We start from the raw sequence: 16,052 nt of genomic DNA on the forward strand, positions 1-16,052 counted from the left end.
CAAAGCTGGAATGTTTGGAAATTGAAAGTTGGAAAATTGAAAAATTCAATCGCTGCAAAGCTGGAATGTTTGGAAATTGGAAGTTGGAAAATTGAAAAATTCAATCGCCTCAAAGCTGAAATGTTTGGAAATTGGAAAATTGAAAAATTGAAAAATTCAATCGCCTCAAAGCTGGAATGTTTGGAAATTGGAAAATTGAAAAATTCAATCGCCTCAAAGGAAAATTAAGGAATTCAGTCGCTTCGAAGCTGGAAAATTCGACAACTGGATAATCTCTAAATTCGATAATCCGGAGAATAGAACGTGGAAGAATTCTGTTTGCCTGAAACTTAGGAATTGTGAAGATTCAACGATCCTCGAATCGGAAGATCAGAATTAGAAACTAAAAAATTCTAAAATTAGAAAACGTAAGTGGTGAGAGTCTGAATACACGAAATCGAGGTCTACCGTATGCTTTTCGCGATCGTTTCAACGCATATATACAGCAACCAGCAAGTACTTGCATTATGCGCGAAAGAAGCGTGCGATTTATCGAGAAACGTATTCATTAAGGAAGAAAACAGGCACGAGTGTCGCTCGACCTCGTTACGGGTCGTGCAATTACGTTAGGACTCTCTTGCATTCTTGAAAATGTAGGAAATTGAAGGAACGAAGTGGAGGATGGGCGGAGCAGGTCGGAGAAGCCTCCATTAAATTCATCTTCGCCCCCGTAAAAAGCTCTTGTCTCCCTCGATACAATTTCCGTCGAAGCGTGCAGCCATTCGCAGTCACGGCCCGCTGAATTTCAAGTTTTAGTTTCTAAAAGAAGAACGAAGTGACCTATTTTTTCTGCCGAATCGGATACACCCTGGTGCCACCCCTTAATTAATAACCGCGAAAACGTACCGCGTGCTCTCCTGTTGAATACATTCACGCGTACCTACGTTACCGTACGTACACGCTCGTACGGATCGTGTGATTTTCATGGAGTGGATATTACAAACGGAAATGAGTATCTGCTGTCTCTTGTACTTTGCTTCTCGTACAGGGAATGTTGATTTTTATTCCAAAACAATAGAGTTTTCTGTAAAGGGTTTTAGCCAGCAACTTCCATTACTGTCTCGGCTGCTTTTTGTATATTAAATTCTTCTGTTTAGAACGTATGTGCATGTGAATTTTTGTTTTTAATTTACAAAAAAAAACGTTCATCTAAAGAAAAACCATTTACAAAAAACATAGTGAAGAGAAGTATTCCGGTTCTCATTTAGAACCACGAAAAAGGTAAGCCAATCGCATTAATCGACGAAAGCCGAACTCTCCTCGTCGCTGAACGAACAGAGGCGACTGCTTCGTTTAACCGGTTAGCTGTTTCCGACGAGTATACTCGTCATGTAAAGAAAATAAAACGATCATGTCATTGCAACTAACATTATAACCTACATTATAACAACCACACGTCGCTCTGTGTCTGACGAGTATACTCGTCGTCGCTTACTTCTCGCCACACGTTTCAGGTACACAATTTTCGAAGTTTTCTGAGAGGTGGCAACAGTTGACCGGTTAATTCTACTTTTTCGACATTTTCAACGCTACGAGGATAAGTACGCTTACATCCTCGGGACTAGGAGAGTAATAGCCGAGGAGGAATCGCGAAAGGAGGAAACGAGGGCAGACGATGGACCTGCTCAGTCTACTGTCTCTCTTTCACCTCGAGTTAAGTGTAGTTAGCAGTCGAGAAGCGGTTTCGATTAGCCAGCTCGTTGAACCCATACCTCGACGAAGCGACGATCGACGTCGCGATAGTCCTACGAGGATTCCATCCTGTCTCTTCTTCCCTTCCCCTCTCGTCCTCTCTTTCGTCCCTGTCCTTTTCTCCACACCCCTTTAAAACCACAGACACTCTACGTCGCGTTCGTCTGACGATGATCTACGACGACGTGAATCGTTCGATGCTGAAATCGCGAAGGCGACTGTTTCGTTGAAATTGACCTTCGTTTCTTCTCCCGTTAATATTTCCTCTTTCTCCTTATCTTTTCCTCCTTTCCCACTGCGTTTCGTCGGTGGAGATGCTCCACCTATGGCCGAAGGAAATCGTTGCATCGATTATCGGATAAGCGTAGTTTACAGACGCGTGCGCGACGTTACGAGAAAACCAGAGGAGAACGACGTGACAAGCAGTAGATTTTTCTAAAATTAATGCGACTGGTGCTGCGAGTGGTCCGCAACCATTACGCTACTGCGATACGATCGAATCCGCTCGTCGAACGCTACTGAGCTCGAGGACGAACGCGGAGCTTTTTGAAGCACAACGCGAACTTTCTACGTTCCTGCGACGTTCAAACTGTTGCGCGTGCGATATCGTCGCCTCTAACCTCTTCGTCCTCTCGTTTGTTTTCAGACTTTTCCTCTGCGAAAAACAGGAGCAAAAGGGGAACAGAGGCGGGACGAGAAGAGCTGGAAATTCGACAAGACGACGCAGAGAACGGGTGTACCGACGTGTCGCGAGGTGAGTCACGCAACGTAGCGTGCATTTTAAGGAATTCCTCGGACAAAAGCTTTTCTACCTTTCTCTCCCTCTCTCTCTTCCTCTCTTACACTCTGATTTACTGGTATACGTCGGAGAGAAAGACAACGCTAACAAACTCCAGCGAAATTTCGCTTATGACATAGTTTCTCGCTGAAGCTACGTGTTTGCAGACGGCTTATTCGTCCCCGTCGTCCGTCTTTTGTAAACACGTTCCTCCCCGAATCCACTGACGCGGTTGCACACCCTCTTTCGGTTGCATAACGCGTGATTTTACAACAACCTCGCTTTATTTCGGCCCGAGGTTAACGACTCGAGTGTTTCCATGCTTTTGCCTTTTTCTAAATACGATTGAAGATCGCTTTGCTGAGAACACGCGCACGTTGCAGAATCGAGAAGCTTCGATCTTTTTATTGGGAAATGTTGTACGTGCCAACGAGAATTGTAGTGGCACTCGACAGCAAACTTTCCAACGATTTCTGTCCCGTGGGCCGCGAAAATACTTCAACCACCGAATGCTTCGGTATGGAATTTAAGTGCAATTTTCCATTCTAAATAGTTATTGACATCGATAGTGCTTGAAGATGGTGTGACAACGCGCTTTCTAGAAAAATACAAGCACAGTGTAGAACCTCGTTTATCCGGACAGTTCTGATAACCGAATTTGTTTCGTTCGTTCCACGATCTTTGGTTTCGCCGTGCTAACGATGGACATTCGGTGTCATCGTCACAGATGGTGACGATAACTTGACACTAACTTCGGAATTTTGAGTGATTGGCCGGACAGGCTCATTCCCTTCCTTAGGAAATTCCGAGTTACGTGTCCTCTCCGAGCTGTAAACCTAATGACTCCCAGGTCAGGTAAAAAACCCCGGGAAGGACCAGCCGGAAGGACACGATGGACAGACGAAACCCAACGGCTGGTAGGGAGAATCGGCAACGTAGGAGGACAGTTCATCGTCAGACATCGTACCGTGCGGGTGAAATACTTCGCTCTCAACAGGATCTTACCACCGCCGTGTTCGTAACATCAAACGTTACTTTTATACAACAAGTGCAAATACAGTGCTAGATTACTCTAACACTCGATCTATTAAACCTCCTCCGCCTTGAGTGTTAAGTCATTCGAGGTACGCGATATCGACCGATTGGTTTCACCTGACCGGTTGCTCTTTAGTCGATGATTCGCAACAATTAGAAAATGGAATTTTCTTATTCTTTCTCGCGTGGCCCAAGCCGCAGATCAAAATTCAAACTTATTTAAGACAACACGGTCCATCGAACGTTCGGATTTTTCTCAACGAGATTCCATCGTCCGAACATCATCCAACTGCAACCCATTCGAACGCAAAAGACGAACTTAGACTTTGACTCTAAGACGAACTTAACTTAACGTCGTAATGGTAACTTGAATATCGACCAAGTTTCGACAACGAAATACCGAGCCAGGTATCCAACGACCAATTGTCCGCTGAATAATCCCTAATCTCAAAAAGAATACTTTTCGCGTCTTGGACGTATCCAATCATTGCGAAGATCTGTCGCGTACTCTGTTCGTGAATCAAATTGGAAAATGAACAACCATCGAACAGATACGTAGTTGGTTATTCATGCGCACGACGTGTAACGGAAGCGGTTCTCGAATCACTGAAATCAGCAGAAGGCAGAACGTGCGATCGGGTTGCCAGCGTGTTCGTGTGATCCGGATACATCTACACGGCGTATATCGGTACACGTAACGTGGACGAGTATCGCGCGAGATACGAACCGTGTGTGCTCGTGTCGTCTTTATTCCGCTGGCTCGGCTCGACAGGGCTGTGTATCTGAGTCTCCGCATCTAATAATAAACGGGTCGAGCATTGTTGGAAAATGGGTCGAACGCGACGGCATCTACCGATGTATCGAACGTATACCGAGACACGTGCATGTGTGTGCGTGTGTTCGTGCATGGATGCAAGAGATGCAGAGTAGACCGCTTGCATAATGTTACCACCCCGCCATCCTCCAGCTGTCCGAAGCGTGACACGTGCCGAAGCGAATGAATGCTTTCAGGAATCGGCACAGTTTCGAACTTGGAGAGAACAAGTCGCGAATACGGTGTCCTGTGTATGCACGCTATCGCCCATAAATCACGAAACGCTTGGTACACTTACGACAGACATAAATTTCTCCATCTAACGTTCATTTCGAGTTTCGAATTGCATGAATGCAACGATATTAGGATTTCGATTATTAGCTCCGTGTTTCGTATTGTATTATCGGCGAAAAAATTTATTTTATTCGCATGTGGGAACAAGATTGTCAGCTGTTTATCCAGCCTTGTATCATTTTACGCCTTCCTGATGTAAGAGGCTGGATTAAATTAGGCTAAATTAGGTGGAGCCTTAAATTAGGTAAGTTGAGAGATCAAATATTGCCGGGTGTGCGAGTGTCTAGGGTGTCGTGAAATAACGTGGAATGTAGTCTCGATAATTAATTTTACATACTCGTGACAGGTAATTTGATGGAAACGTTGAAGTAGAAACTCGCGTGGTCTTAAACGAACCACGTGAATTTGAGAAATTTAATTACACCGTTAAATCGATATCTGTTAATCGCAAGGAAAAGTAGATCGTATCGGTTGTCTTGCTTCAATTTTATTATAAAACGTAAATGGTCGTTGAGATTCGAACTAAAAAAGGACGACAAATTTGTAATTTCCGCTCGAACGTTTCAATTTGCAATTCAATTTTTTGTTTTCAAGCTTCGATTTTTTAATTGCTAGTTCTTTTTCGTTTCTTAATTATCGGTTTTGTTCGGTGATTCTGAGAGAAATATGTAACGTTAGGTTAATTTAATTTATTGTATCAAATGATACGTTCATGAGTTTAATTCTCTTGTTACGAATCAATCTAATTTATTAAGTGCTTTAGTCCTGTACCGTCGGTATGCACAGTACTACGCGTTATGTCAACTTGCAACTAGCGTGCATCCTTAGTTTACCGAACTTCCATTTCCTCGACAACTAAACTTGTCAAATTCTAATACAAACACCACTGTACACCGCGTTGTTGCGATTAATTAAAGTAGCAAAGCACTATGTGGGTTCCTTCAACTTGCCGCTACACTAAATCCCCAATTCATGAAATTTCAATTTTCTCCTAGAGACTGAACTTGTCAAACCCCAATGCACGTACCATCACTTCGCCTCGATTAATTAAAATCACGCAGAACCACGTTCCGCCAATTTTCTACCACTGCGAATCCTCCGTTTATCAAATTTCGATTCTATCGCGGTAATTAAATTTCCTACGTTTCGATGCGTCCCTTACGTTATATCTAAATACATCGATAACATTTCCATACGTCCCTTTAATTCTCTTCTTCTCTGGATTGTCGATTCGCGCAATTTTAATGTTACTTACTTGACGCCACTACGAATTACCAATTTGTTTTTACTAAAAACAATTCAACGTTTCCGTGGTAATTGACGCTAGAATTATCACACCAGTCAAACTCATTGGTTTTACAATTTTATTTTAAGATTCCTACTTCGTGTTATATTTTTTCCGCGATGATGTAATGACTTTCGCAACGATAACTGAAAGAATAATATAACGAATGTTATTTTGTTTTTTATGTATTCAAACTGAAAATAATTTCGTATCGAGGCTACTTATACCAATACCAGTGAAAATCACTGGTACTCGTCGAAGTGCAAAAGGGTGCTGCGATCTGTTTCTCGAAGCCCAGTTAACCAGTTTCCTCGTTTTCTACGACTTGCCACGCGTTTCTCAAATTTTTACCGCGTATCGTTCGATACGACGATATCAGTTGTCAGGAAAATTGCGGATCGATCGCTGGATCGCTAGATGCTAACGCTAGAAATACCACAGCAGTCAAAACGACTGGTTTTACAATTTTATAAACGTGTCGACCCTCGTTTAGGGATCCCAGATGGATTAATAATACGAAAAATCTACTACATAACGTGGAATTGCTTCTGTAAGAATGTAATAAATCGATAAATATAAAAATATTCTATTATTAGGTATTTTTTAAAGACCAGTCATTTTCACTGGTCTTGGTAGAAACAGCTTCGTGTTAACTATCGGTAGTTCTGGTGTTAAACTTGCTAAATTTCGATCAATTGTACGTTCGTAACTCGCGATGCTCTACGTACCCTTCGAAGAAGATAAAATCCTCGTTTACGTATTCGTCAAACTCCAGTTTATTCCCCTCGGAATTTACTTCGACTCGTAATTACACGTTGAAATCTATCGCCACTTCAACGATAGTAAATTTAACTAATTGTATCGCGAGAAATATTATTTCCCTCTTTTTTTATAGTACGTAGAGTTAAAAAGTTGTAATACATAGAATTCAAAGAGACGTTTCTCATACCTTGAAACGCTACAAACTATAAATAGAACATTGAAATTTTCATCTGCAAAATGAAACAAAGATTAGGTCGAATTTGATACGAGAAATTTCGTTAATTGCATAGGAAAGAACCTCGCCGATTTCCAAGACCTTGAAACATGTTGCCAAGCTCTTGGCCTTCGTTTTTGAGATATTCGCAAAGAAGCTTCGATCAAATCTAGTTTTTCCATCTTATTCCGAGATGTACACGGATGTCCGCATTTTTACATAGACCAACCTAAACGTAAACTTCAATTATATCGATGCTGATCGTCTTCGATATAAATTAGAAAAAATAAATCAACCGGCTATAGTTTGGATCGGATGAACGTCGCTAACGCTGGACGTAATTTCCGTTTCGTTGGATTTTGTAAGCAAACGGTAAACTCGATTATTAACGTCTAATTATTATTTATGCACGAGTACTGTACCACCAAACACGCTTCTGCGTACAACTCAAGAACTAAGAACGTGCGTGGTTATTATTAGGTTACGTGTGAGGGACGTGTATACATATTTGCTGACCTTAATTATTAGCATGTACATGACGAGCAGACCGATAAGACATATTGCGACATTTCCTCTGTCAATAGATTCATTGAAAGTTATTTCACGCTGGCATTGCCATTAGACGACCGGATACTGTAACTCATTCGCTTTTCTGTTTTATTAACATTAGCCAGATAGCTGTTTTTGACGAGTACACTGCGTGAAAAGTAGTTAGTATTTGCTGTTTAAATTGCAATTTAGTAATCGCAGTAGCAGAATTAAAAGATAAAACGACCGTTTCTCTTCTTTATTCCATATTATAACAGCTACGCGTACTCTACGTTCGACGAGTATACTCGTCGATGCTTACTCTTTACGACACGTTTCAGGCACACGCTTTTCAAAATTTTCAAAGAGCTGGAAACAACTAACTGGTTAGGACTGATCGTCTCTCGTCAACGAGTTAACTTTACGTTAGACAATGTAAAAATGCGCCTGAATAAAGCACGGTCCTAACACAATAAATTGCACCCAAGCTTTCTATCTAATATCTAAAGAAACTATGTCCGAGCGGCGGTAAAAGGCACAGGAGAGTTCGCAACGCTGACTTGCGCGCTGTATTTCGAGGTCATCGAGATCATCCAGGTGTCCCGTTTGAAGCGGATCGCGCAATTATCTGCCAAACTACTGCTTATCAAACAGAGGAACATGTCGCGATGATCTCAAATCTCGTCCAAGCGAACGTGTCCTCGAGGCTTCAAGGCGACTATCATTTTTTTCATTTTTAATGGAACTACATCTTTTTATTCGAACGACCATTCCGCGCCCAATTCACGGACCCAAATATGCTGGTGTTCCAAGGTCGTTTATCGCCCTTGAAAACTTCCCTTGGTCGGATTACGCTACATCTAATCTTCCCTATAATCTCGCTCGTCCTTTCGCGTAAATAGTCCATTGGAATACGCGTTCCTCTCTGTTTTACCTTTCCCACTACGAATTCCAACCCCTAAAAACGCGCTCGTGATGTTTTTCTCTGCCGGTCCACCCTGGCGACAAAATCACGTCGACCACGACGATCGCCGAGAAGGGGAGCGACCTGGTGGATGGAGCAGCCAGTGGCGAGGGTAACCGTTTCGTTGAAAGCCACAAATCCAAGTGTCGCGCGTGGGCGACGCGATAAATTTGATCGCGAGGGGCGGCTGCTAAAGATCGTCCAGCCCGGTTTCGATAATATAGGTGGGAGCCACCGCAAATCCAACTGCACGGCGAAACTGACGCGATAAATCCACGTTTATCTGTTCTATAAGGGACAATCAGTCGAGCAAGATAGTGAAATAGGAAACGACCGGTAGTTTCTCACCTTTGAACCACTTTAATAACTTCATTCTCGTATTCTCGATTAAACGGACGAGCACGAACGAACGAGTGGGAATAATCCGTGAGAAAAACCGGTGATAAGAGAATAATAAGAATGGCCGATAGTATACAACATACATTAGGTTGTCCGAAGTGTCTTTCTTTCGCAAACGCGTCTTTTACAACAGTGCACCTTCATATTAATATTAAATTCCTCCGATTTATTTTGATCAATTTTCGACTGCTTTTATTAGTTACAGCACTTCTGTAATATTTTACGATTTTTTGGATGGTAATTGTTATAAGAATATTTTAGATATGAGAAGTCGCTGTACCAAGAACATATTGGTCGTCCGGAAAGTGCCTTTCTTTCGCAAACGCGTCTTTTACAACAGTGCACCTTCATATTAATATTGTGGCTTTTTTAATATTAAATTCCTCAAATTTATTTTGATAAATTTTCGACTGTTTTTATTTCTTACAGCACTTCTGCAATATTTTACAATTTTTTGGATGGTAATTGTTATAAGAATATTTAAGATATGAGAAGTCGCTGTACCAAAAACATATTGGTCGTCCGGAAAGTGCCTTTCTTTCGCAAACGCGTCTTTTACAACAGTGCACCTTCATATTAATATTGTGGCTTTTTTAATATTAAATTCTTCAGATTTATTTTGATAAATTTTCGACTGCTTTTATTAGTTACAGCACTTCTGTAATATTTTACGATTTTTTGGATGGTAATTGTTATAAGAATATTTAAGATATGAGAAGTCGCTGTACCAAGAACATATTGGTCGTCCGGAAAGTGCCTTTCTTTCGCAAACGTGTCTTTTACAACAGTGCACCTTCATATTAATATTAAATTCCTCCGATTTATTTTGATAAATTTTCGACTGCTTTTATTAGTTACAGCACTTCTGCAATATTTTACAATTTTTTGAATGGTAATTGTTATAAGAATATTTAAGATATGAGAAGTCGCTGTACCAAGAACATATTGGTCGTCCGGAAAGTGTCTTTCTTTCGCAAACGCGTCTTTTACAACAGTGCACCTTCATATTAATATTGTGGCTTTTTTAATATTAAATTCCTCAAATTTATTTTGATAAATTTTCGACTGTTTTTATTTCTTACAGCACTTCTGCAATATTTTACAATTTTTTGGATGGTAATTGTTATAAGAATATTTAAGATATGAGAAGTCGCTGTACCAAGAACATATTGGTCGTCCGGAAAGTGCCTTTCTTTCGCAAACGCGTCTTTTACAACAGTGCACCTTCATATTAATATTGTGGCTTTTTTAATATTAAATTCCTCAGATTCATTCTGATCAATTTTCGACTGCTTTTATTAGTTACAGCACTTCTGCGATATTTTACAATTTTTTGGATGGTAATTGTTATAAGAATATTTAAGATATGAGAAATCGCTGTACCAAGAACATATTGGTCAAAGTGTCTTTCTTTCGCAAACGCGTCTTTTACAGCGGTGCACCTTCATACGAACGTGAAACCAAGTCTGTGAAATGTCACGGTGTTTATCTCAATAGAACAAAACGGATCAAAATAATATAAAACAAAAAACATTGTGCGTCTATTATTTCCTCATAAAACGAAAGAAACTTTTCGAACAACGCATTAATTGGTGGATTATAACGGTGAGAGGTTGCTTGGTAATAAATTTCCAGTGTAATTGTTTCGTTTCTCTCTCTTTTTCTTTTTTTATTTTCGGTGGGCGGTTTTCTTTTCGCAAGATTTATCGCACCACAAGTGACGTCAGATTTTTTCGTCTTTGTTTAAAGAATAAAGTGAGAAATATACGAGTCTAGTAGAGACAGTGCCGATCGGTATTTTATCGATTGTTCGATCTCGTCACATAACTAGATAAGGTACATCGTTAATGTTCGATTCTCAAGAAACAAGCAACTCGTTTCCATGAGTTTGCTCGACGTGAAATTAAAATTCTACGTTCGTCTAACTTTATGCAAGTTCCTATATCGTCCGATTAATCAATTTCTCGATCTTTCTTAGTAGAAGAATTTACGTAAAGTTAGACGAACGAAAGAAATAACAACGAACGTTGGCGTTAACAAATGTCTCTCGCTGCTCGACTCGAGCACAGATTATTCAAAGTGGTTAACGAAATTATTCGTATTATCACATTTTAGCAAACCTTCGTTCTTGGTGCATTGCTCTTATAGTTCGCTCTTGTAATTTCTACGTGCATTATCAAATTGGTTTTAGACTTGCTCGATATGGTGATAACCAGACCGCGGATTTTTACGCAATTTCGTACGTTAACAAACATACGAAATAGCCAAAGAAAGGAAGAATCCACGCAAAGATTTATTTCATCCATTAAACGTTACAACGAGCATACTTCATTTTGTACACTGGCCATATTTCTGCATGTTACGGTGCGTGATGTGGCGTGTAATTACAGCGCTAATGAAGCTTCGCATGAAGTTTCGTCTGATTTTGTCAAATCATTGTTCGTTATATCGTTTGTAATTTATACATAAATATCGTCTGCTTATGCAAATACCTTCGCGAGCCACTGTGTGTCGCGTAATTCAGTCTGAGATTAAACGTAGTCGAACTTTTTTCTAACGCAATTGCTTAACTTCCAAGTCGTAAAATTTCGCAACGACGCCCACGCGAGACACACCGTATACACAAGAACAGAAAAGAGAAGATGTAGAAGGAGGAGGGAGGGAGTTGGAAGTAAACGACGCATCTGTTACAAACTCCTGGGTCGTTTCCTTGACTTAAATTTCGACTAAGAAACGGAGACAAGAATTTGAAACTGTGCCCAGTCCCACTGGATGCTGACCTCGTTCGTCACTGCATAAGTTACACGCGAAACACAGTTGGTCAAATACTGCTCTCTCTGCCTCTGCTACTTCCGTGTACTCGGTGCACGATGAATCCTGACGAGCAAGAAAATTGCTTTTTAGTAAGTTTGCTAACTGCGCGAAGGATATAATCCCTAAAGACGCAATCTGTGCCGTCGGTGGAACGGACAGCTGGCTAACACTTGCCACGTACCACTACGTGACCATCGTTCCGCCATTAATGGAAGAAAAGGAAAGCTACGTTACTTATTTCTCGTCTATGTGGTGAAAAATCGCCGGTCGTTTCGTGATCGACCGATAGAGAAACACGTGTCACGTAGTCGTGCGTTGTCTTCTCATGGGATTATATGGGAACGTGATATTACGGACGAAAACGTAACAGCGTTGCACGCTTGTCGAAAGTCAGGTGAACGCGAGACTCTCATTCCACCAGCAATGTTCCCTCGTATCTTGTATCGTCGATTTTTAAAGCAAGATCGAACAGTAATCGTCGAAACTTATGATCGGCAATTCGAAGAATTAGAAGCAACGTTAATGTTGAGATATGTGTAATTTTCTGTGCTGGACTGAGTTAAGTGCGTAGTAGAAATACTTATATGTATATATCAGTGTGTGGAAGTATGCGTCTCGAAACAAAGGAATGTAAACAGTCAGTCGGTTAAGGGTCGTCGAAGAGTCGGTTTACAGTCGGGTATAGTAGAAGGTGCTGAGACGCGTGCAAGTGTGTATCGATAAATATATAAAGAATCGTCCATGTAATAAATATATCATTATTTTAGTAATAACTGTAAATATAAATTTAATGTTCCTATAACATTATTTCGGCTCCAAAGATCCACAATTTTCAACAGTTAATACGAAGATGATCGATAGCAAGCAGCGTACAGCGGGTCGAAGCATCGTTAGCGGAGATTTCATTAGCGTTGCAACGAGTGGCGTCTTGACCGTATGAAAATTTGAAAGCAATCGGACGACGTGTACGGAAGTCGTTCGCTGCGAGTGTACATTTACGACCATTAAGTTGTTGTAACTTTAAAATGAACAGAAATTTCATTGCTCGCTACATCCAGCGATTCGAATGTTCTACTCGACTCTCAATTTTCTGTCCGCGTACAAACGTTGTAGAAACAGCAGTCTACTTGCGAACGGTGCTTATCCAACGTATTAGGTTGTCCGGAAAGTGTCTTTCCTCCGCAAACGTGTTTTTTACAACAGTGCAGCTTCGTACAAACGTGAAACCAAGTCTGCGAGATGTCGCGGTGTTTATCTCAACAGAACAAAATGAATCGTACGTAATTCGTACTAAAAACAACCTAATATTAAGTTGTGCGAAAAGTTTCTTTCATTTTATATGGAAATAATAGATGCACAATATTTTTTCCTTTTTTACTATTTTATCGAACTATGTACGATACATTTTCTAGTAACAGAGCGAAAACAATATAAAAAAATAAATAAATGATATTGTTTTAATACATATATAATATAATATGTATATAATATTGTTTGTAAATATATTGTTTTCGCTCTATCAGTATAAAATCGATTATACATAGTTCGATAAAATAATAGGAAAGGAAAAAGTATTATGCATCTATTGTCTCCTTATAAAACGAAAGAAACTTTTCCTACAACCTATATACAGGGTGGTTGGTAACTGGTGGTAGAAACGAAAAGGGGGTGATTCTACGCGAAAAAAGAAGTCGAAAATATAGAATACAAATTTTTCGTTCGAGACTTTGTTTTCGAGAAAATCGACTTTGAAATTTCGCTCGGTACGCCTGCACTTTATCGCGTCTCGTTATAACGGATCTCGCTGTAGATCGTTGTCTCGATGGAAAAATTAAAAAAAAAAAAATGTTTATTCTATATTTTCGACTTCTTTTTTCGCGTAGAATCATCCCCTTTCCGCTTGTACCACCAGTTACCAACCACCCTGTATATTTATTTATTTATCCCAAAAATGTGTATGTTAAAGGACCTAACTAAAATACACGAATTGCTAATTTTACTTGAAACAACTAAAATACCCAACGTATGTACGCTTTTGAACGAGGCTGTACAACACGGGAAACAAGAGAAAATCATGTAACAAGAAACACATTGCCGGTAAACCCACAAACTAAGAAAACGAGCAAAGCGACGTATTAGTACAGAAAGCAAGTAGAAGAAGAAGTAGAAGGCGAAGAAGAAGAAGAAGAAGAAGGAGGAGGAGATCAAGGTGTGTCGTTAACCGTGCGAAGAGCGGCTTTAATCTGACCACAGGCTGTTTCATTAGCGGTCCCGTCGCTGTTAATCCCGGCCAGGGTTGGAAGAGAGTGACGGGGGGTAGTTGTACGGACAACGGTGGCAGGAAAGGGATCTCGGGACCTACAGGAAGAAGAAAGAGAGGGAGGCGGTAGAAGTGCCGTATCGCGAACTCACCGGGGAACAAAGCTTCCTCTATATCAGTTTGCGTTACCTGAGATGAAATTGCTTCGGTGGTGTCCCGGCTCCGGATAAAACGAGTACAGATACACACAGGCCAGCCCTCTCGATGCATAAAACGAGAAAATAAATTCCTCCGGTCTAACTTTCCAAACTTTCCACCCCTCTTTTTATTTCCTCGTCGCTTATTTCGGACGCCTGGTGTAACAGGGGTGGAAATTAACCCTTTCGAGCTCGATTATTGTAAATTTAACGACGCGAAATGCCTGAATTATCCGTTCTCGTAGGTTCCACGGGCACGTGAAAACGCGTTTTGTATTTTTAAGGCGAAGAACGTCCCACGAAGAACGCCTTTCCGTATCAGACGATGATAATTCTACGACGATGATTAATCGATAACCACACGCTAAATAAAGGGAAGAAAAAGAGCAAGGAGTATAGGAACTAGCGAAAGAAGGAGGATACGAGAAAGAAAATACGGAAGAAGCTAGACACTGAGAAATTGAAGAAACGCGTAAGAGGCTTCAATTTGTAGATATTACTATTTTTTATTCATTCGATATGCGAAAGAAAACGTGTTGTTAATAGGACGATATACGATACGAGAATTTCTATATGATCTTGTAGCTTCGCTTTCATGAACGTACATAAAACCCATCGAAAAGTCCCATAGCTGCTTATTCGAGCCCTGCTTATAAGTATCACGAAGTAGTAGAGGTACGGTATCGGTCTGTAATTCGTCAGACACGTGTGCGAAAGTTTGGACGAATTAGCAATCCTAATGTCCAAGTACACTTCGAAGGCCGAAATTAATAAATCGTTATTATACGTTCCTATGGCTAAGACCGATAATATCGCAAATTCTATCACTCAGACTAATAATATCACAAATTGAAGAAGACTTTCATAAGGAAAAAAAAGTAAATCATAATCGTTAACCGAGCAACTTGAAAATTACTTCGAGAGCTAGGAAGAAGAAAGGCTGCGTATTCCGAGTACGTGTCTAGCACCCGGAAATCTCAAGACAATACCATCCTCTCAGACTGTTTGGTCCCCTGAGTTCCGCCGTTCCTCGCCGCACTTCCGCTTCTTTGAAGTCCACTTAATAAATAAAGCAACCTGGTCCTGGTCGCAGTTTCTCCTCGAAAGGGTTCCGGTTCCATGTGCCTCGTAACTCTTGGTCGCTCAGCCTCGGCCACGTAGAAGGAGGATCGTGCTCTGGACCAATATGTATCACGGTATCGCAAGGTTGCTTGTACAGCGGAATAGCGCAGTAATTCGCCGTGACTCGTGTTTCATCGCGAACCTTCTGGCCTAGGCTGCTCGCCTACAAAGTGGCCTAGAGATATGGATGTACCTCGGCTGCAATGGACGAAGCACACGTTTCCTATTCACCGGTACGAACCCGGGGATAATTTCGGGTCAAAACGGAATTAAATCAGCCGCCTACAGTGGCCTTGGTTATGCAGCGTGCGTTGGATATCACGGACGTGACGTTGAAAGTGTCAGAGTTTCTGTTTGATCCTCTTAAGCGACCCCTTTTTCTTTGTACAGGCCATCTAGAAAATTAATATCAGGCTAGCTTTTGGTACGTTCGCTGTGCACTCGGCACGGATCGCGTCTCTACGTCGTGGTTTCAACGAAGAATTTTTCGAATAATTCACGCGCTAGGCAAATATGCGAAGTTGCGCGATGTTTCGAGGATAGTGCGAGTTTGATAAGATAGAGGAGGTTTCGTAAAGAACCTCTTTTCTCCAGAATTCGTTTATGAATTTCTAATCAAAATATTTCCAAGTGCTCTAAAAGGAATCTTACGGTTCGTTCGTGTCGTAATTCCCTGAATGGAAATCGTTTTGGACAAAAGCGTCGTGGACGCGGTACACCGGTGCTCTGGTCTCGTGTTCGCTGACGTTTAAAAAGGGCGAAGGACAGAGTGGGCCAGTACACGAAGAATTTCGATTACACGAAGAGATCAAAGGCGGAAATGAACGAGTTTCGTCGCGGCCTTCGCGCTTCTAT

The 16,052-nt window shown here is 41.0% G+C and overlaps 1 protein-coding gene across 5 annotated transcripts in view; it reads left to right on the top strand.

Annotated features, from left to right (window-relative positions):
- LOC117210201 (ankyrin repeat domain-containing protein 50) overlaps positions 1-16,052 on the top strand; it is a 219,860-nt gene that overhangs the window by 140,048 nt on the left and 63,760 nt on the right. For all 5 annotated transcript variants that reach the window (XM_033452976.1, XM_033452980.1, XM_033452977.1 and 2 more), the window contains exon 4: positions 2,378-2,485. The gene's annotated coding sequence lies outside the window, so the exon portion shown is untranslated. The remainder of the gene's footprint in view (positions 1-2,377; positions 2,486-16,052) is intronic.

This window comes from Bombus bifarius, unplaced genomic scaffold, assembly GCF_011952205.1.
Source record: "Bombus bifarius isolate JDL3187 unplaced genomic scaffold, Bbif_JDL3187 scf7180000008199, whole genome shotgun sequence".
In the NCBI taxonomy this organism is placed as follows: Eukaryota; Metazoa; Arthropoda; class Insecta; order Hymenoptera; family Apidae; genus Bombus; species Bombus bifarius.